The 22390-nt window shown below is 38.1% G+C and overlaps 1 protein-coding gene across 9 annotated transcripts in view; it reads left to right on the forward strand.

Annotated features, from left to right (window-relative positions):
- The first annotated feature begins 6 nt into the window (after positions 1-6).
- LOC134285018 (uncharacterized) overlaps positions 7-22390 on the forward strand; it is a 79024-nt gene continuing 56640 nt past the window's right edge. For 3 of the 9 annotated variants that reach the window (XR_009996076.1, XR_009996077.1, XR_009996072.1), the window contains exon 1: positions 7-21265. The gene's annotated coding sequence lies outside the window, so the exon portion shown is untranslated. Of the gene's footprint in view, positions 21379-22390 lie in introns of all 9 variants that reach the window. The other 6 variants (XR_009996075.1, XR_009996073.1, XR_009996074.1 and 3 more) reach the window with 5 other exon arrangements.

The raw sequence follows: 22390 nt of genomic DNA on the forward strand, positions 1-22390 counted from the left end.
AATCTCCATAGAACTCCTAGCTTTTCTAACATAACAACATGTTTTGCTTCACCATTTAGAAGAGCTAATCCATTTCTAGCTTTGCCTACCCAGATAAATTGGAATTAAACAATATGCGACAGACAAAACGTGTTCATGGTTTACAGTTTTGATCACTTCTTGTTTAACTTTGTTTTGGTAAATTTCACATGCAACGCAAACAAAACTTTTTTTGCACTCATATAAGTGCAAATAATGCAAAGCACACCACATATAACACATAGTAGTGGCAAATCCGTAACTGACTAAAACAATCGAAGTGGCACATAGACCCGACTAGATGGGAAAAACAGAATTATTACAAGTTGTATTATTTTGTTACAATGATTTTTGTAACAGCGATTGTTATAAATCATGTACCGTAAGTAGCCAAGATAACAAAATTTCTAACAAAACTCGTTCCAATTGAAACAAAAATATAACAAGTCGAGATATAATCATAACAAGATTATATCAAATTTTGTTAGATTAAGCTTGTGAAATCATAACACAATTATTACAAGTTCTGTTATACTTCAGAGCAAATTTGTTACAAGTTTTATTATGAATCTCTTGGCCCGAGTGCCCAAAATAACAAAAATTATCAATCTTTTTCGCGACAACACGCGACAACACAAACTTATAAATTTTGAAATAATGTTGTTATAAAAAATATAACAGAGATTGCAATAAATGTGTTACGAAATTATGTTAGAGGCAATTATATTATAATGCATAATATAGTAAATGTTGCTAAACATCTGTTCGAATAAATTAATCAATTTTTGTTATAATTTAGTTACTAAAATTATAATAAATGTTAATATAATTTTGCTATGGGTAATCACATGGGAAAATCCTTATAACAGAATTATATCAACTATTGTTATGTCTAACAACAGTTGTTACAATTTTGTTATGATCTTGTTATGTGTTTCTGATCGGGGAACCAATGAATGATGACTGGGACTAGCATATCATGCACAATTAGAGAGTTCCACATTTAAAAGTCAATAACGGCCACGTCCTTACAGTCATTGGGAAAGGGTAGGAATGTTAGTTCTACAACCGTTGGAAAGAAACCGTGGAATTAACCCACGGTTGTCTCGGCAAGGATTATTTGTTAATAATCTAGTGAATCTAGGAGTCAGCTATGATAATTGATATGGTCCACTCCACAGGCACAATTACTATATTTCTATGCTTCAAAAAATGCATTTTTAAGGCTTCTTTTTGCATTGATTTCAAGCCATTGACAGGCGTGAGGACGTGAGTTATGTGACGTGAATAGTACTTTTGATAAGACACTTATTCCACCTAACACAACGCAAACCTTATACGCGCTGCTAGCACTCAGTCTCACAGTTTCAGTCCCACAGGAAGTCCTGGTGGGTAATTCTCGCTGAGACCGGCCCACTGTTTACACCTTGTCTTCAAAAATGTTTAAGGTGACGATTTTCTGGAAGTCCTCGGTAATAAAGTAAGGAAAATGTATTTGGTTACTCAAATTGAAGGACCCCCCGTGCAATGTGGTGTAGATTTAAATCACATTGCCCCTCGTGTTGGTTACAGCCACAAAAATTTTAGCAGACCCCTCGATTTTGGTCAAATGGTGGCTCATTTAAACCGTTATAACTCGAAAGTTTGGGGCTGCAAAACGGTGAGTCGATAAGGAGAGCGTCCAACATAGCTCTGGTCCTCACAAGTTCCTACCTCATGCTTCCACGGGTCAAACGATGACAAAGACCGCCAGCTAAGAGTTGTGTGCTTAGCTGGTAGTGCAGCCTGGGCACTGTTGTCCTTCTGACTTCAGCTAGATTGAGGAGGTACGTCCCGAGCGTCTGTTCACCAAGGAGGTGCGGCTCAAACAGCGTCTGTTCTGGCATCCAGCGGCTGAGTATGAAATGCTATATTGCGTCAGCTATACCTAAGAAGGCAGCCCCTTCAACGCAATGTAGGCAGCGCGGCCCCGGTAAGGTAGCCTGCTGAAAACCTTCAAACACCCAGAAAAGCAATAGTAGAGTAAACGGATTGATTCAACGGCAACAGACCCGGCAACGAATAAAGGACAACGATTGGAAAGTCGGATCTTGGAACGTGAGAACTTTGAATGAACCCGCACGTGTTGGGCTCCTGGCTCGTGAACTGCAGAATGTCGGCGTAAATGTGGCCGCTATCCAGGAGATACGCTGGCCCAAAACTGGAGAACGCGAATTCCGAGCGGTGGATCCCATCGCCAACACTTCATTCAAGTACCACATCTACTACAGCGGCGGCGATAAGGCAGAACGCGGAGTTGGCTTTATAGTGATCGGGAAGCAGATGAAGCGAGTTATTCGGTGGAAGCCGATAAGCGACCGAATCTGTGTGTTGAGGATGAAGGGCAAGTTCTTCAACTACAGCCTGATCAGCATCTATGCGCCAACGAACGACAAACCCGATGACATGAAGGATGAATTCTATGAGAGCCTTGATAAGGCCTACGGAGAGTGCCCAAAACAAGATGTCAAAATAGTCATCGGAGATGCAAATGCGCAGATCGGCAGAGAAAGTTTCTTTCGGCCTGTCATTGGAACGGAAAGCCTTCATTCTGTTACCAACGATAATGGTCTGCGCCTTGTGACATTCGCTGCTGCTAGAGGGATGGCAATCAGCAGTACCTACTTCGCACGTAAGAATATCCGAAAACACACCTGGCGACACCCGAGTGGTGACACTTGCTCCCAGATAGACCACGTGCTGGTCGACGGGCGACATTTCTCGGACGTCATAGATGTGAGGTCCTACAGAGGCCCGAACATCGACTCGGATCATTATCTTGTAGCCGCTAAAATTCGGGCGCGATTATCCAGCGTCACGAGTTCAAGAAACAACAGGACGATGCGTTTCAATATCCAGCGCTTGTCAGCCGAAGGGGTTGCTGCACAGTACCATCAGAAGCTAGACGAGAGGATAGGAGAGACCAACGGATCTGGAGATGTCAACAGCTTATGGGGAAATATCCACGAAGCAGTGACAACAACAGCGCAAGAGGTGATTGGTACCGCTCAGCGACGCCAACGTAATGGTTGGTTTGACGAGGACTGCCAACGAGCGACGAACGAAAAGAATGCCGCCAGAAGTCGAATGCTAGTGGCCGGTACCCGGCAGAACAGAGAGCGGTACAGGGTTGCAAGAGCAGAAGAGAAACGAATCCACCGCAGGAAAAAACGGCAACACGAAGAGAGTGTTATTGCTGAAGCGCAGGAAAGTATGGACAGGAACGATATGCGGAGGTTTTATGCAACTGTCAATGGCGCGCGGCACAAGACTGCGCCAGTGCCCGCCATGTGCAATGATCGGGAAGGAAATTTGCTGACAGACAAAACAATGGTGGCAGCCAGGTGGAAGGAGCACTTCGAAGATTTGTTGAATGGTAGCAGCGAAGGAGCACCCAGGAACAGGATTAACATAATGGATGACAGTCAAGCAGTGGAACCACCAACACTGGATGAGGTTAAAAAGGCCCTTAAGGAGCTGAAAAACAGCAAGGCTGCTGGGAAGGACGAGATCCCGGTCGAACTTCTTAAGCACGGAAGCGAGCAGCTACATCAATCAATCCATCAGATTATTATAAAGATTTGGGAGGATGAAGAATTGCCCACCAGTTGGTTGAATGGCCTCATATGCCCAATCTACAAGAAAGGGCACAGACTGGAGTGTGCCAATTACAGAGGGATTACCCTTTTGAATTCGGCGTATAAGATACTGTCGCGTATCCTGTTCAACAGACTGCGACCTCTTGAGGAGTCCTTCGTCGGCGAATACCAGGCTGGTTTTCGTGAGGGCCGATCAACGACGGATCAAATGTTTACCCTGCGGATGATCCTAGATAAATTTCGGGAATATAACTTGCAGACTCACCATCTGTTCATTGATTTTAAAGCAGCGTAAGATTCAGTGAAAAGAAATGAGCTTTGGCAGATAATGTCAGAACATGGTTTTCCGGCGAAACTAATTAGGCTGATACGCGCAACGCTGGATGGATCAAAATCAAGTATTCGGATCGCGGACGAAGTGTCTACGTCGTTTGTGACCTTGGATGGATTGAAGCAGGGGGATGCTCTTTCAAATTTATTGTTCAACATTGCACTCGAAGGAGCGATTAGGAGGTCAGGCGTGCAGAGGAATGGCTCTATCATCACACGGTCGCACATGCTCCTCGGTTTTGCGGACGATATTGATCTCATCGGCATCGATCGTAGGGCAGTGGAGGAAGCTTATGCTCCTCTGAAGAGAGAGACAGCGAGGATAGGCTTGACGATTAACTCTACCAAGACGAAGTACATGATAGCGGGTAGAGACAGAAGCAGGCCTAGTGGTGTTAGTGCTGAGGTAGTGATTGATGGGGAAGTGTTTGAAGTTGTTGAAGAATTTGTTTATCTTGGAACACTTGTGACATGTGACAATGACGTTTCCCGTGAAGTGAAAAGGCGTATTGCAGCTGCGAATAGGGCCTTTTACGGATTGCGTAGCCAGCTTAGGTCCCGTAACTTGCAAACGCAAACAAAATTCGCTCTGTATAAGACGCTGATTCTTCCGGTTGCCCTCTACGGTCACGAAGCGTGGACGTTAAAGGAGGTAGACCGAAAAGCTTTTGGAGTTTTTGAGCGCAAAGTACTGCGGACAATTCTCGGTGGGAAACAAGAAAATGGAATGTGGCGCAGACGCATGAATCACGAGTTGTACCAAGTGTACGAAGATGCGAATATTGTGAAACGTATAAAATACGGCAGACTTCAGTGGGCTGGACACGTAGTGCGAATGTCGGAAGAAAGAATAGCGAAAACAATATTCAGCAGAGAACCCGGTAGAGGTAGGCGACTTCGTGGGCGGCCGCGAACTCGCTGGCTGCACGCGGTTGAAGAAGATCTACGATCCCTACACGTTCGGGGAAACTGGAGGAACATCGCCCAAGACCGACGAAGATGGTGCTCTACTATACGCTCGGCATTGGAGTAAAGTTACTTTGTAGCCAACAAGGTATCAAGGTAGGTAACTCGAAAGTTTCTCCAAAAATCACCTCAAAACGCATTGTTGTTGAAAAGAGGAAAGATAGAGCTACTATTTACAATTATAAAAAATTGGGTCGGCCATAGGTCGGCCTACTGATTTTGGCCGCCATCTCCAAAACGTGGCTTAATTTACAAAACTGCAGATAACTTTTGATAGGAAAAAAGACATCTCTATTTTTTTGATACCTATGTAATGTATAAATGTCTCGGCTTTCAATTGATGTCATAGCTCGATGTGATTTTGATGAGTTATTCAAAAATCTAGTGAATATCTCACGAATAGCTCAAAGTGATATGATATCAGTTGTTGTTCTTGTCGAAATAGCTGAAAATTTCTACATAAGAACAAATTTAGCTCTTCTGTACGAAATGGAACACATACACCCATAGAGATGGCTCAATGTTAGTGGAATGCCATGTGTCCCTTTCTGAGCTGTGAGTACGAAGAACCGCATGCTCTTATTCCCATGTCATTTACAACAGCGAGCCACAGTTGAGTGGTAAGCATCGCCGCCTGTAAATCCTAAGGTCTTAGGTTCGATGCTGGATGCTGCCATTTTTTTATTTTTTTTTTCTAGAAAAATGTGACAAATCTTGTCTGCTATTGTTTTGATCTTGTAATATCTTAACGAGCTATTATTAAGTAGTTCACCATATTAGATTTTGCTATTATTTCTGTTCTTTTACCTCTTATATCAATCAAACCAATATCAGTTTTTGCTCTTCAGTAATTCAATCAATCATAACTGAATATGCTATTCAGCAGATTTTTCCACCTACTCGGGTAGCTCTATCTTTCCTCTTTTCAACAACATTTCGTTTTGAGGTGATTTTTGCAGAAATTTTCGAGTTATAACGGTTTAAATGAATCACCATTTGACCAAAATCGAGGGGTTTGCAAAAATTGTTGTGGCTCTAACTAACGGGGGGTCCATCAAGTTGAGTAACCAAATGCATTTTCCTTACCTTTTTTTGCGAGGACTTTCAGAAAATCGCCACCCTAAACATTTTTGAAGACAAGATGTAAATAGTGGGCCGGTCTCAGCGAGAATTACCCAATAGTATAAATATAAGTAGTGCCAGCGTGTAACTTTTTACTGTTACACTTTAGATAGTTAATGTCTTTGAGAAAGTTGTTTTGACTAAATAAACAACTATTACTTGGACGTCAAAATTCCACGGCCTACTGTTTTCAAATTATTGTATACTAGCTGTCCCGGCAAACTTTGTCTTGCCAAGTTGTGGTGGATTGACAATTGTTGCAGCAATGCATGGCACTCTAGGTTGGTGTCATTTTGATCGTGTTGATTTTCTTCCCCGGTTATGAAAAATCAATACTTTATAATTTTTCTTATTTTTTCAGTTTATTTTCGTAACTTTTTGTACATATACAGTGTTTCAAACAATTGTCCGTACAGCAATGTTTTGGTCAAAATAATTTTTCGTTCAAATGTTCATAACTTTTTTATACGTCAATCAAAAAAGCTGAAATTTTGATCAACCATGAATCATATACCGTAAAACGGGGTATCTTTGATAATGCGGGTAACTTTGATAGTGCGGCAGGCATTGTGTAATTTATCTTATAACTATGATTCCTTCAACCAGTTAAGAAAAAGGTAAACGTTAATCAATTCTATACATATGAAAGTTCATCTTAGACGTATTTTCATTAAAATCTAGTTTATATACAACTATTTAGACAAAAAATAAAAACTGTTGATATTTTTGTCATTTATCAACCCCTTCAAACAATCTGCTATACGACTTCGTTACAACTATTTTTTCAATGAATGGACTCTTATTCTCGGTAGATTCATCATAGTAGATTCCAAATCTGGCCTTGAATCTCTTAACGAAGTGTGTTTTCACGAAATGAAAGCAATTTTGTAAATTGGGATATTAATCTCCATACATTGGAAAACGCCTAAAAGTATGCAATGCCCTTGTAATTTAATGTAGATAAATATGTGTTGTTCAAAATTGGTTGATAAAACATTAAAAATCTACCCAAAAAAAGAAAACTTACCATGAATAGCATGTAATTATATGTTGATGTTACCGTTAAGCATTTATTATTACAAAGATAATGATTTTTGATAGCTAAATTTATTGTGTTTTGCACTCAATACTCCACAAACTCATTTTTATGTGTAGAATTTAGTAAAAAATCAATGTTTTGATATAAAAATTCTATCTAATATATTCCACAAGCCTTCTCTCATCATGTTCATACTCCTAAGTTTTCAATCTGTGATTATTTTTTGAGATTTGATGTGTTTTTAGGGCATTATCAAAGTCACCCCAGAATGAAAATCTGATTTTCGGTTTTATGAAAAACTAAAAGTTATCCAAAGTATTTCAGATTGTCGAATCTTTTAATTGCAATTGATAACTAATACCCCAGTACTTGTTTTAAAAATATAAAACTCGGGGAAATACTATTACATGTAAAAATATTGAAAAAAATCGCTGAAAAACTATCAAAGTTACCCCATTTTACGGTATTAAAGATCCATTGGTAAAATATTGAGCGAGTTCGAATAAGTTTTCTGAAAGTTATAGAACTTTTTAAAAAACTTATAAGATTTTTGAACACATTTTGAAAACATTATATCTCAGTATGCACTCGATGAAACTTTTTCAACTTTTTTTGTTTTACAGCTGATATCTAAGGTTTTCATATGTAGCTACTTTTGAGGTTTTATATTCACTACAAAAAATATGAAAATGTGCTTATGTAGTTGACGATGTTTAAAAATTTACCTTATTTTGCACATATAATCTGCCAAACGTTTTCCACCAATAAAAGTGCATTAACTAAACGAAAAATACATAGGACCTACTCATCATATGTAGTTTAGTAGGTCCTGTATAAATATATTAATAAGAGAGTTTAAGAACGTTGAAAACACTTGGCACTTTTATTGATCAAAATATGATAAATTTCCAAATAACACTCTGAACATATACAGATTTTTCATATTTTTTGTAGTGAATATAAAACCTCAAACGAAGCTGCATATGAAAGCCTTTAAGTTGTATCACAAAAAAAATGGGAAAAAGTTTCATCGAGTACATATTGAGATATAATGTTGTGTTAAAAAATCTTATAAGTTTTACGAAAAGCTCTATAATTGTTGCTATAACTATCAGAAAACTTATTCGATTTCGTTCAAAATTTTACCAATTGAGCCTTAATATATGGTTTATGATTGATCAAATTTTCAGTGTATTTGAATCACGTATAAAAAATTTTTCATTTAAATGAAAAAATATTTTGACCAAAAAATTGCTGTACGAACAATTGTTTGATACACTGTAAACACTGGAAGAATCATGCCGATCGGTTCAGCCGTTCGTAAGTTTTGTTGCCTCAAAAAAACTTCAAGCTCATTTTTTTATATATAGATAAATAGATAAACTAGATTTTTTTGATAAAAAATGGCAATAAAACCCTTCTTGGTGCAATAGTATGAACTATGTTTTATTGTTATTACTTTCACGATACAATAGTAGGTCATGAAAGTTTCGTGGAGCTTCAGTTTCATAATCTCCAGAGATTTATCAACGTCCCACGGTGTTACATCTCGATTATTATTAAACTTTCATGTACCTCAAATTTTAATCATAAGAAAATTTTTATCAATGATTAATCAGTGATTAAACGCTTTTCGAATGATTAAATGAGCTAAAAGCATACAAGTTACGCTTAATCGTATGCAATTAACGAGTTGAATACTAAAGCAAGATTGGTATTTTATGTGATTAAAGCAAATTTACCAAAAAGTTTACTGTATATTGATGTAAAGTTGGATTAATCACTATTTTAAATCATAAATCTGTGATTAAAATTGAACGCTCTGCCTCTGCCATTGACCATTTTGCATGTGTATATCGTGTGGCAGACACGAAGATACACTATAAGCCCAGTTTCGTGTTCAAAAGGAATCGCTTAAGAAAGTTTTAACCGATTCCTGTCAGAAACTTTCCACAGTGACTGCCATTTGAATTGTCATTCCTTCGCAACTGCATACTGGGATCGAAGAAAAACGGTTTCTTGGGCGATTCAGGCAAGGAATTTCCCATGCTTCAAGATAGGCCAAAAATTTCCTTCTGAGCTGCAAATAGCCCTTATAGGAGGTCAAAGAATTTTTATACCAGAAGCTCCTGAACCAACCGAGATCGATCTTGTCACCCTCAGCATGATCATGCTGAATACCCACGCCTTTACAGCTGTGGTTATATGGACGAAATTCCATGTTCAGTTCAAACAGAACAGGTAGGGATTGTTCGATGCTTTATCTAGAAAGCTTTCTGATAACGCATGTTTGTCATTTTGAAATTTTTTGATGTATATTCGGCCTCGTTTCTAACGTAGTTTGTAATGCAATATTTAAGTAAATAATTAGAGATTTTTTTTAGAAATTCTGTATGAAAATGATTTTTGTATAAAAACAGTGTAACCGTTCGTCGAATAAGCACGAGAGAATCTAAACGCGGTGGCTTTTGCGCCACTCTCGCGAACGAGAGACCACCGGTTCATTTTAGGTTTGCCCGACTAAATCCACGACTCTTATCTCGAGGGCTTTCTCGAACGGTCGCTGGCTCAAATCAAACCCAAAACGCACTGAATCTGGTACACAAAAATGGACGAACTGAATCAATAACGAAAATTTACACTAAAAAGAAACTAAAAACAGAAATAACCACAGAATCAAACAATTAGGGATCGCTGAAGTGAATCTATTTGAATGAATTTAAGGAATAAAACAAAAAAATAATAATAATAAAACAAAGAAAACTTAAAACAATTGAATTCGTTCGTATGTATATTGTCTTTTACAAATGCTCGTCAAGTGTGTGTGTGTGTGTGTTGTGTGTGTGTATGATCATGGCCATGAACTCAAACGACGTACCTGCGCAGGCTTTTCCGTTGTCGGTGCATTTCCGTGGCCAATCGTCGACGTCGCGCTCTCCTTATCGTTCGCCGGTTTAAAGGTGCGGAGGGGGAGTGTCGGCGGTCCGGTACTCTGCCCGATCGTACGTAAACTGTACGCAGGAAGGCCGGACGTGATCCCTACTCCGTTTGGCTGCCAGTTTTGGCGGGCGAGGAGCAGCGGAAATGGCTTAAAGCCCAAAATAAAAAGCGTCTTGGACGCTTTGAAACAACAAGTAAAGGCACAGGGAGCAGAGTGTCTGCCCCTGGCGACAAAATCCAATATAATTAACTTTAAAACAGAACGAACTGGGAGAAGGTCGCCGAAGCTCACTTCTGCTCACCAGCCGACTCAACTATGAAGTGATGGAGTCAGTCGAAATCTCTAGTCAAGTAAATTTCCTGCTATTGAAGCAGTCGTCTATTCAATCTTAAAACTATTATATACAAGTGCGCCAAATTTAAATCGCACATGGCCGTAAAAACTATTTAGCGCCATCGAAAAAGTCCTATAAGATAAGTAACATGAATCGTCATTAGCTTAGCCTAGACACAAACCTTACATGAAACGGATAATCTCTACTAGATGAAACGGTTCAAACTCAAAGACAAATTCAACGAATCCGATTTATATAAGATTTTACTTTAAAAAGATAAAAACGTCAAAAGCTACAAATTAAACTAAAATAATCATGAAAACTAATAATGAATTATAAAAAAAAACAAATTTTAAAATCAAAATCGAAATATTCAAAAAATTTAACAATTCAATCTAACTGAATTCAAACTTTATTTTACTTAAACAGAATAAAAACGTCAAAACGTTACATCACACCACCCAGTTTTATGAAAATTTGATCAGAGGAACTGATCAAATTTTCATAACTCACAAAATACTCTAAAAAACACAGTTGAATCAAACTTAACGTAAAACAAAACTTATGTCCAGTTTACATTGATGGTCATAGAGCAATTAACAACACGGAAAGACTCGAACACGACTACCACAAAGGGAATTCTCCACTGTCAAACAACTTACATAATCGTTACTCGTTGAACGATTACCACAATGGGAACTCCTCAATGTCAATAAACTTACATAGCCGTGATCTTAACGTAACGGAACTACAGTTAGCTGCATCATCAACGCCTTCGTTGACGCATTCGCAAATCTAACTGCTTAAACTCGGATCCTCAGAGTCCATCAGCTCATTGCGTCTGACCTCCTCCCTGATTCTCCTTAACGTAACGGAACTACAGCTGGTTGCATTATCAACACCCTCGTTGACACATTTGCAAACCAAACTGCTTAAACTCGGATCATCAGAGTCCATCAGCTCATTGCGTCTGACCTCCTCCCTGACTCTCCTTAACGTAACGGAACTAAACCGCAGCTGATTGCACATCAAAACTGTGTTTGACTCATTCGCAATCAAACGCTGCATAAACGTAAGCAGAAATAAATTCTAAACATCAAACATAATTTGACCAAATTCAGAATCTGCAAAAAATATCGAACAGCTCTATGTTAACATCGAATGCAAACTGACAGCATAAAATCTTGCATGCAAGTTCTACTACCAACTGCAACGAAACGTACTGTCAACGCAAGTGACGTCCGCGCTGTCACCGACGCGAGACGATAATGAACGGAAAAAAAAATAAAAACAACGGTGTTGGTCGTCGCGGTCGCGAGAGAAAGGAAAAACGCCATAATTCATAAACCGGGGGAGTATTCGTTACTTTTATATCATAAAACTTAAGGAATAATTGCTTTATGTATTATTTACAGATATTCGTCGCGGGACTTCGTCGAGAATGGAAAAAAAACGGTAAAAGGTAAAGTGCGATTAAAAATTATCTATATAAATTAAACATGATGGCTTCCTAGGTGGTTTCTATCGTACTCGTTACGGTAGAAATGTAAACATCGCTAACGGACTTTGTTTCCGTATTCGACACGATTGGCTAATTGATTTTTATTGCGATTGTTGTCGAGGGATTTAACCCTGCGCTAAACTGTGCAAATTGATGTTTTCTAGATGAAAACCTGATTCGATGGGTCAAACTAACTAAAATAACCAGAAGGGAAAAAAAAACTAATCAAAATATGAACATATTCCGCAACTTTTAATGCATATCGTTATTTACAGATGACTCGATGTATTCTCAACGGAGCATGAACCGACGGCGATACCAGTTGCTCTACCGATAACCGGAATAAGTTGGAATAGAGCGTGAACGAAATTTGAAGATCGTGCAAGGCCTTTCTAAAAACGCTAGAGATGTACCTGGTTCTTGCAGATGCAGACGATCCTCTAGCCTGCGCGGGAATCAATTCATTCAACGATGACGGTCAAAATCGTCGGAGGGTCAGATTCGAATGACACTGGAATACCTTCTTCTGTACGGATCTTGGCACCGGTGGACCAAAACTCGCGGCGAATAGCGATATTAACAACGGACCCAGGAAACGCGACCGACACGACTCAACGACGACCGAAAACGAGTGGTTTTGGAGCATCTACTGCACCCTGGCATCTACTACACGAGGAAAAAGTCAAATAAACGGGTGAGTCATTTATATTTTTTCACTAATTTTAAATTTAGAACTAACATAGAATAAGTAAAGAATGCTAAATTAGTTCCGTAAGCCTTTACGCTAACCAGAACTCTTAAGAGAAATATTTGGTTGATTTGCTAAAAGCAATCTTCCAAACACGTCAGAACAACACAACAAAAATGTACATACAAAATTTCATTGATCGAATTCAATGATAATTTTGCTTTAAAAAGAGAAAAACGTCGAAAACGTTTTTTCTATACATATATTTCTATTTAGTCTTCAACGAAAGGTCTCAAATGTCTAAAATTCATTAAAAACTATTTTTTTCTTAAAAAAAACATCAAAAGGAAAATATAATAATGCAAAAATCAATTAAAAACATAAAATTCCATCATTAGTCATAAAAAAGTCATTTATATGCACTTTATGCTTAAAGTTGAACTTCGCGTTAAATTTGACTCAACTGAACGTAACTAAACTTAAAAAAAACTGAAAAGAACTGAAAATTAAACGAAATAAAGTCTGAAATACCAAAAAAAAACGAAAATTGTACGAAACTAAAAAAAAATACTAAATCCAATTCAATAAAACGCAAAACCGTAATCAAAACTAAAAATCAATAAAAATCAAACCAGAAATTCAAAAATATCTTTAAAACTAAACAAATTCAATCTAATTTAAGCTAAAAAGAAAAAAATAACAAAATCAAATTCAAAATACAAAAAACTCAAACAAATAATAAACTTTCCTCGAATTCAAATTATTTAAGAAGAAAATTTGTAGTTTTTAACGTTGGGCGCCAATGTAACCGTTTCTCGAACGGTCGCTGGCTCAAATCAAACCCAAAACGCACTGAATCTGGTACACAAAAATGGACGAACTGAATCAATAACGAAAATTTACACTAAAAAGAAACTAAAAACAGAAATAACCACAGAATCAAACAATTAGGGATCGCTGAAGTGAATCTATTTGAATGAATTTAAGGAATAAAACAAAAAAATAATAATAATAAAACAAAGAAAACTTAAAACAATTGAATTCGTTCGTATGTATATTGTCTTTTACAAATGCTCGTCAAGTGTGTGTGTGTGTGTGTTGTGTGTGTGTATGATCATGGCCATGAACTCAAACGACGTACCTGCGCAGGCTTTTCCGTTGTCGGTGCATTTCCGTGGCCAATCGTCGACGTCGCGCTCTCCTTATCGTTCGCCGGTTTAAAGGTGCGGAGGGGGAGTGTCGGCGGTCCGGTACTCTGCCCGATCGTACGTAAACTGTACGCAGGAAGGCCGGACGTGATCCCTACTCCGTTTGGCTGCCAGTTTTGGCGGGCGAGGAGCAGCGGAAATGGCTTAAAGCCCAAAATAAAAAGCGTCTTGGACGCTTTGAAACAACAAGTAAAGGCACAGGGAGCAGAGTGTCTGCCCCTGGCGACAAAATCCAATATAATTAACTTTAAAACAGAACGAACTGGGAGAAGGTCGCCGAAGCTCACTTCTGCTCACCAGCCGACTCAACTATGAAGTGATGGAGTCAGTCGAAATCTCTAGTCAAGTAAATTTCCTGCTATTGAAGCAGTCGTCTATTCAATCTTAAAACTATTATATACAAGTGCGCCAAATTTAAATCGCACATGGCCGTAAAAACTATTTAGCGCCATCGAAAAAGTCCTATAAGATAAGTAACATGAATCGTCATTAGCTTAGCCTAGACACAAACCTTACATGAAACGGATAATCTCTACTAGATGAAACGGTTCAAACTCAAAGACAAATTCAACGAATCCGATTTATATAAGATTTTACTTTAAAAAGATAAAAACGTCAAAAGCTACAAATTAAACTAAAATAATCATGAAAACTAATAATGAATTATAAAAAAAAACAAATTTTAAAATCAAAATCGAAATATTCAAAAAATTTAACAATTCAATCTAACTGAATTCAAACTTTATTTTACTTAAACAGAATAAAAACGTCAAAACGTTACAACAGAAAATATGTTTCAATAGGAAATAAAATCAGGAGATTGCTTCGTTATTTAACCCTGGTAGGATGTTGGGGTCTATATGACCCAGACAGGCTCGCTGAACGTACACTAAGCTATCGTGGTGCGCCTAGCCTAACATCTTAGCAGAGTAAAGGAAAACTCGAAAACCAAAAAATGAGGTGGTTGTAGGCGTTCTATTTCGGTGGCTATCAGAAGAGGTTTGAGAAGTGCTACGGAAATTATGAGAGTGTTTCAGGGTGTTTGTAGAGGTGGGTTGCATTGTTTTTTTTTTTTCTGAAAACCTACCCGATTCCCTGAAAGGGTCCTAAATCTTCTTGAAACCCCCTGGAACGTTCCTGCATTCTTTTTAAAACTCCCTGAAATCCCTGAGGTTACCTTGAAAATTTAAAACATTGCATTGCAGAAATTGAGAATTTCCAAGAATAACTTGTGCTAGCTATTTTTATTGTATGCTGCGCGCAACCACGAACGATTAACCAACCGAAGAAGTTGGACCTAGAATCAGCTAAATAATCAAGACAAAGTATGTGTTGAATCGTGGGGTTTCCGTGAATCTATGCTGTTCAGAATCGGTCGGTCTTTGGCTGACTAACAGTCCTAATCAGCAGACGTTTAAAATCAGATGATTTTGGGAGCCTTTGAGAGTTCTCCTATGAAAATTCAACATTTGCGCGTTTGTTCAGCAGTTGTAAACAGTGGCATACACGAACCTGTCAACTGAAAAGGCCTATATAAACGGTCTCTACAAAAACTCTGAAAATGTTGTTTTGACAAAACCTCCGAGGGGCTGTCCATAAACGAAGTAGCATTTTTTGGGCCAATTTTCGACACCTACGTGGCTCGTAGCAATTTCAGGAACTCCCCCCTCTCCCATAAATTGCTACGTCATTTATGGACGACCCCCGAGAAGAGAGAGAGATTGCCAAAATGAGTACGTAGTTTATGGACAGCGCGCAGTTATTTCTAGATAATTCCTCCAGGAATTCTTGCTAGGAAATTCCCCATGTTATTATTCCAGGAGTTCCTGAAAATTCTCCTTTTTTCAGAAATTCCACCGCATGTTCCTCCAGGAACTCCTAAAGGGATTGTTTCCGGAATTTCTCCATAGATTGTTGCGTGGAATGACTGTCAAAAGTTCCTGCAAGATTTTCCTTAAGATTTCTTCAATGAATTCGTTCAGTGATTCCTCAAGGAATCATCTAAAATGCAAGTAAGGGTCGCCAATCTCGAGTCACCACCAACGAACCTAACCTCAAAATGACTGACAACTCTCAGTGTCTCAGTTCTTTTTGACAGATGTAACATAAGCATAAAATGGACGGCTACAAAATCGATAAAGTAGAATATATGATCCGTCTCTTCCGTGTATGTTTGTTGTTTTGTCAAAATGACCTGAGAAGGGTCAAACATTTTCATGGCTAGCGTTGTTATTGCAATGAAGAATAGTACAAAATAGACAGCCCGTCTAAAAATACACAATTTTCTGATTGTCTTAGCTTAACAGAAGGACTTCCACTTCAGGGCACAGCTACTACATTTAACTCTCCTTGTGCATTAGGGTCATTTCTGACCCAAACCGTGCACTACTTTAGCGAGCTGCTGCCTACGTGATGCATTAGGAATGTCATGGCGCAGACAAACAGACGTAAGACTTGCAAACTTTCCATCGACCACGCTTTTAACGATCATTATAAATCTTCATAGTTGCAATTGCTGATTTCAAATAGGGTATTGGTTCCCTTCTTAAGCATGTGGCTCCCATTTTCATCCTACGAAAAACAAAGGATTGAAGCGCTGTTTGTTTTGTTTCTTATTTTTGTATTTTTTATTAGAAGTGAGTACCCATGAAAACAAAAAGAACGGAATCAATCGGTGCCGTAATCGCTTGTTTTCGAATAGGATGAATATGGGAGCGTGAGATTAATGATGGAACACTACCCTAGATCACTGTTTGCTTATGGGTTACAAACTAGAGTGTGAAGGAATCTAAATTCAATTGAACCTATACGAAATGAACGTTTCAAAAGTTTCAGTGGTTACTTTTCAACATTATTCCACGGAAAATCAAATGAAAATAGAAAAACTATAGTGATCTTGTACCGAATGAGTGTAATCCGTTTTGTATCTTTTAATTCCGCCCTATTTTGCTTATGGGTCATTCCATATGAAGTGACCGAGAAAATGTGAAAACTTGCAACCGACCATCACGGATTTGAACCAAATTTGGTTGAAACATTTGTTTAGATGGAAAAAGAAAAAAATCCAAATTTTGGTGCCGATCGGATCACCCCTCGGCCCGTGGCAGCACCCCTCGTTTTGGCCGATATGAAAATTATCCTCTCTTTCTTTTATTTTTATCATTGAAACGATTGCACCTACACATTTTCGACCTTCGGATTTTTAAAGGAAATCGTTCAGGGAATCCAGAAAAAATATTATTTTTTTGATACAGTGTTGCCAGATATCATATTTTTCAATTTTAAAACTAAAAATCGATTTTTCTCAAAATTCGTATATTTTGATTTTAAAATTTTTGATTCCATCGTGTTTATCAGACGTTTTTCGATCGAAAAAGCTTAACTCCCCAAAGTAATTTGCGTCGTTCCTGAGATATAGCGTTTTTAAGAAAAAATATTCATTTTTTTCATATAAAATATCATATAAAATCAGTTGCAGTTTATAAAATTCGCAAAAAAAATGTTCGATGCCATACAAAGACGTTTCGTGTTGATTTGAACAATATCAAGTATAAAAAAGATAAAAAAATGTTCATCAATTATGAGTCTATCGTAATGGACTAGCATAACCTGTTGAACTAAAAAAAATGTATCTATTGAGATCATCGAGTCTAAACAAATTTCATATATTTTAACATTATCTGAACAGAAATGCTGCCAAATATGTAATATTTATTGTAGAAATCTTAATTTCACTAGAACATTAGTATGAAATCTAATTAACAAGCCAAAAGTATTTTTTATTTAGGTTTAGTACATTTGGCAACATCGACGTAAAATATATTCAGGAAAACATTTGATGAGTGTATTTATAAGCAACAGTGCTGAAAATGTCATTTCGATATAACTACATTCAATGACCCACAGCTAATTTCAGAAGCTGAACCTGAAAATATGGAATATGATGAAATATGAAGTATGATATCCTTTGGAATTAGATAATATTAGATACTACGCATCGTCGCGCAACTGGTAGCTCAGACTTCAGTATTTTTATTTTATATTCGAAGGTCCAACTCCTTATAAAAATCCCTGTAAAATATATTTTGATTGATTTTTACGACAGTGTTGCCAAGTATGCTAGTATTTAGCGGAAACGCAAACAATAGGTGCGGGGATGCTTAGTATTGCGTTTACTCTTACTGGATTGCAGAATAATCAGAATAATAGGTCATGTCCTTTATTGTCCCGGGCAGAGAAGTGAAGAACAGTGTTGAGTATTGTGTTGTCTATTGATGTGATTGCATATGGTATGAGTTTTTGTTTGTTCTTCGTGGCGAAGAATGAACAAAATATTCTGAGTGAAATGGATTAGTGGCGTAAGCTCCCTAGAGCCTACTTTTCTTAGGCTTTTTTTGCATGGAAAAGAGATCGGTTGTACGCGAAGGTTAATTCCGACAAATCAAATCGATTGTTCGATCAATTATACACAATCAGTTGAGCTCGGCTAATTTTCATTCTTTTGCCGAGATCCGCACAGCCGAGCGCTCGGCAATTGCAATTTAACTGAGATATCAGCAAAAAATAAAGTTTATTCATAGCAGCACCCGTCGGTGCCGCTATCATTAAACATCAAACGTCAAGCGTTTAGCCGAGATTTCAGCCAATGAACTTTAACCGAGATCCGCACAACCTATCTCGGCATTCTGTATTAAGTGTGTAGGTGACTCCCAGATCGACAATGTATAGTATCATATTATTGCGACATTTGCACCCATTTAGACTCGGCTGAAATTCATTATCAACACAGTCGAATTTCGCACACGACTTCGCAGCGGCTGGCATGCACAAGTTCGGTTGAGTTCAAGACAGGGGCGTCGGATGCACAACAGGTAAACAAAATAAGCTTGATTAGTGTAAAATTTCGCTGGGAAATGATGATTCAGTGGATTCTCAAATTATCACAGTAGTCTAAACATTAATGAGAAACCCAATAAGGATCGGCATATTCGCCTCACTCCATTCATATTCACTCCTCTTTGCTGAATCGAATCGAGAAAGATGCAGCAAACGGATTGTCGTGATCATGCACGCAACCCCATCACCAGTGAAAGCCATGCGCAAGTTGCTTGACATGGATATTCGTTGCCGTTCGTCGCAGTTTTGATCGCAAGCGAATGAATGAATGGCGAATGGTGAAGAATGCTGGTGAGCGATCGAAGTGGCTGCTGTCGTCGCTGATAAGCAAACACACAAACTAAAGCGATAATCGTTCGCTGCGATTAACCATGGAGTAGCAATTATGAATTGTGTTGCCATCTATGCTCATACTCATGCAGTGTTGCAAAATGTGCTCGTTATGTATAAAAAACAGAAATCATTTGTTTTTATTTGGTGTTATCTATTTACGAAAGCTTTCGTGTAAATTAGATGTTAACAATAAAAATGACATGTGTGGCAACACTTCCATCTACAACATCGTTGAAATGAACAAAATGACAATTGAAATGAATTTCACAATAGATACATTTTATATTTTAACAATTTATCCTCATCTTTCCAATAAACCAATTTTTTATTGCTAACTATCAAACTAACAATAACTGTCAATTATCGGGTCATTTTGTCAGATAGGACCATAAACAAGAAAACACAGACAAGCAGACGTAACATTGGAAGAAATTCCAACGACCACGGTTTTAACGATCTTTTTAAACCTTTATAGTTGTAGCTTTCACAACCAGAGGTGCGCACATCATTTTTCTAAGCGTTAGACGTTTCACCTAGGTGTTACGTCTGTTTGTCTGTGAAGAAAAGGTCAACAACAGGGTCGTTAGAGAAGATGTGTATTGTTTTTATCTTGCTCACACATCTTGCAACACACATGGTGCGATTTTTCAGAATAACCTGTACATTGTCAAACACTTGAAGGTTAGGTTTCATGGTATAATAAAAAAGGTAAACTGGCAACACTGTCATATTTTTTTTAATTCTTTATGCAATTCAGTATTATAATTTCTATTTTATACAACTAATTTCGGTATCATAATGGCCAATTTTTCCGAACTGGTTCATAATGCAACTGAAATGAGTTGCATTATGAAAAATAGTTGCATAATGTTCATAATGCAACCCATTTGAGTTGCATTATGAACATTATGCAACTCAAATGAGTTGTATAATGAAAAAAACATTGCATAAAATTTTGTATGAAACTCGTTGCAAAACTCGATTTTTTCAGCACTCTTCGTATTTATCCAACTCGGCAAGCCTCGTTGGATAAATGTACGACTCGTGCTGAAAAAATCAACTTTTTGCAACTAGTTGCATAAATAACTATTTTATACTCGATATTGTTCAAATCAGCACAAAACGTGATTATATGGCATCGAACAATGTTTTTTACGAAATTTATAAACTGCATCTGATTTTATATGATACTTTATATGAAAAAAATGAATATTTTTTCTTTAAAACGCTATATCTCAGGAACGACGCAAATTACCTTGGGGAGTTAAGCTTTTTCGATCGAAAAACGTCTGATAAACACGATGGAATCAAAATTTTTAAAATCAAAATATACGAATTTTGAGAAAAATCGATTTTTAGTTTTAAAATTGAAAAATATGATATCTGGCAACACTGTATCAAAAAAATAATATTTTTTCTGGATTCCCTGAACGATTTCCTTTAAAAATCCGAAGGTCGATAATGTGTAGGTGCAATCGTTTCAATGATAAAAATAAAAGAAAGAGAGGATAATTTTCATATCGGCCATAACGAGGGGTGCTGCCACGGGCCGAGGGGTGATCCGATCGGCACCAAAATATGGATTTTTTCTTTTTCCATCTAAACAAATGTTTCAGCCAAATTTGGTTCAAATCCGTGATGGTCGATTGCAAGCGGTCGGTTACTTGGCGTGGAATGACCCTTATCCTTTGACAGAAACGCGTATTTCGACTACCACTTGTAATCTTCCTCAGTGTCAGTTATCCACAGTTGGATAGTGGTAGTCAAAATACGCGTATCTGTCAAAGGATATGCAAAATAGGGCGGAATTAAAAAGGTACAAAACTGATAACACTAATTTAAATTAAACTACAGTCCTAATTGGTTCAACCATTGATTTTTTTTCTCTTTTTCATGAAAATATCTATGTGAAATATGTAAATATCAATACAATCAAAGCATTTCACCCCGACCTCCCCACACGCCTAGCTTGTTTGCTACTACTAGCTCTCATTTGCTCTCCCTCTGTATCTCTCGCGGACGGTCAACACTATTTAGAATATCGGTCGCGTAGTCACTCATCGCAGTTTCCCTTCTGAACTCGGACGAGGTTTTTCGCACGCAAAAGTTGTCATCTCCGCGCGTTTAAACGTTTACGGTCATAAATCCAGTAGCTAGTGACAATCTGGAATCAATCCGTCGACGACGGTGACATCAGGTGACGGTGACGAAGAAAAGATCCGCGCGCTCGGTGTTCATGTGACCCCTAAAAGTATGTAATTTTTCCTGGAGGTTGAAAGTGATCGAAGCGGTAGGGAAAACACCACCCATCGCATCGCATCGCCTATCGGTGGAATCGAGGGGGGTGAAAATCCTTACGTTCATGTGTGTATGAGTGCATTCGGTGAAAATTTTCCCCATGATAACACGCAAAACCCCTCCTGGTAGAAGGGAGGTGGGTGGGGGTGTGGGGTGAATTGTGTACATCGACGACACTTCGACGAAATCCTAATCCAATTTGCAGTCGAAGAAGAAGAAGAATAAGAAAAAGTATTTAGTGGAAACAGGCGGAAGATTGAAATTCGACGACGGGTGTGTGTTGCCGATGGAAGGCAATGAAAAACGAAATCAAAGCTAAAAATAATACAAAGTTTATTTTCTCGTTGGTCGGCGCGCGGCCGCGTCGTTGCCGTCGTCGTCGTTGTCAGGTCGGAAAAACCACCAAATCGGAAAATTGCCAACAACCAACGCGGGCGTGTGGTTCGAAACGGTGTCGGGTGTTGTTGTCCACCGCTACTGGATAGTGGGTGAATAGGTGGCCTCTAAGTGGTCCAAGAAGCTCATTGTGTTTGGAAACAAGCCATGGGGTCGAATAATGATTAGCTTCAAAAATCGGATCTGTGTATGGAAGTGCCCATTTACCCTGTGTTGCAGTCTATTGTATATTCCAGTACTCCAGTGTTTCGTGTGATTCAGTCAACAGATTGCTGATACTGTGCTAAGAGCAAAACATTTATTACCTATTTCACTAACTGTGAAATTTCCATTACACAAGAAATCTAGCTGACCAGGAATCGAACCCAGAAATAGGCTTGCTGTATACTTGTGCGTTTACCGCTTCGGCCATGTAACTGGGAATTGCACATTGGGCACATACATATCTACAGCCGAAGTAACAAACGCGCTATGTCTGGGTTCAATTATATACCAATCGGTCCACGATCTCTTCGTAATGTAAACATTCTTGGCTTGCTTGGGCATACATAATCAGTGAGCCTTCTATACGATTTACGGATTCGAAATTGTCTATTGTCACAGAAAGCTCGCAGTTAGAACTGGGAACACAATAACACATTGAAGCCAAGAACCAGGGTATATTCCAGTTGGGACGTTAAAC

This window comes from Aedes albopictus, chromosome 1, assembly GCF_035046485.1.
Source record: "Aedes albopictus strain Foshan chromosome 1, AalbF5, whole genome shotgun sequence".
Taxonomy (NCBI): domain Eukaryota; kingdom Metazoa; phylum Arthropoda; class Insecta; order Diptera; family Culicidae; genus Aedes; species Aedes albopictus.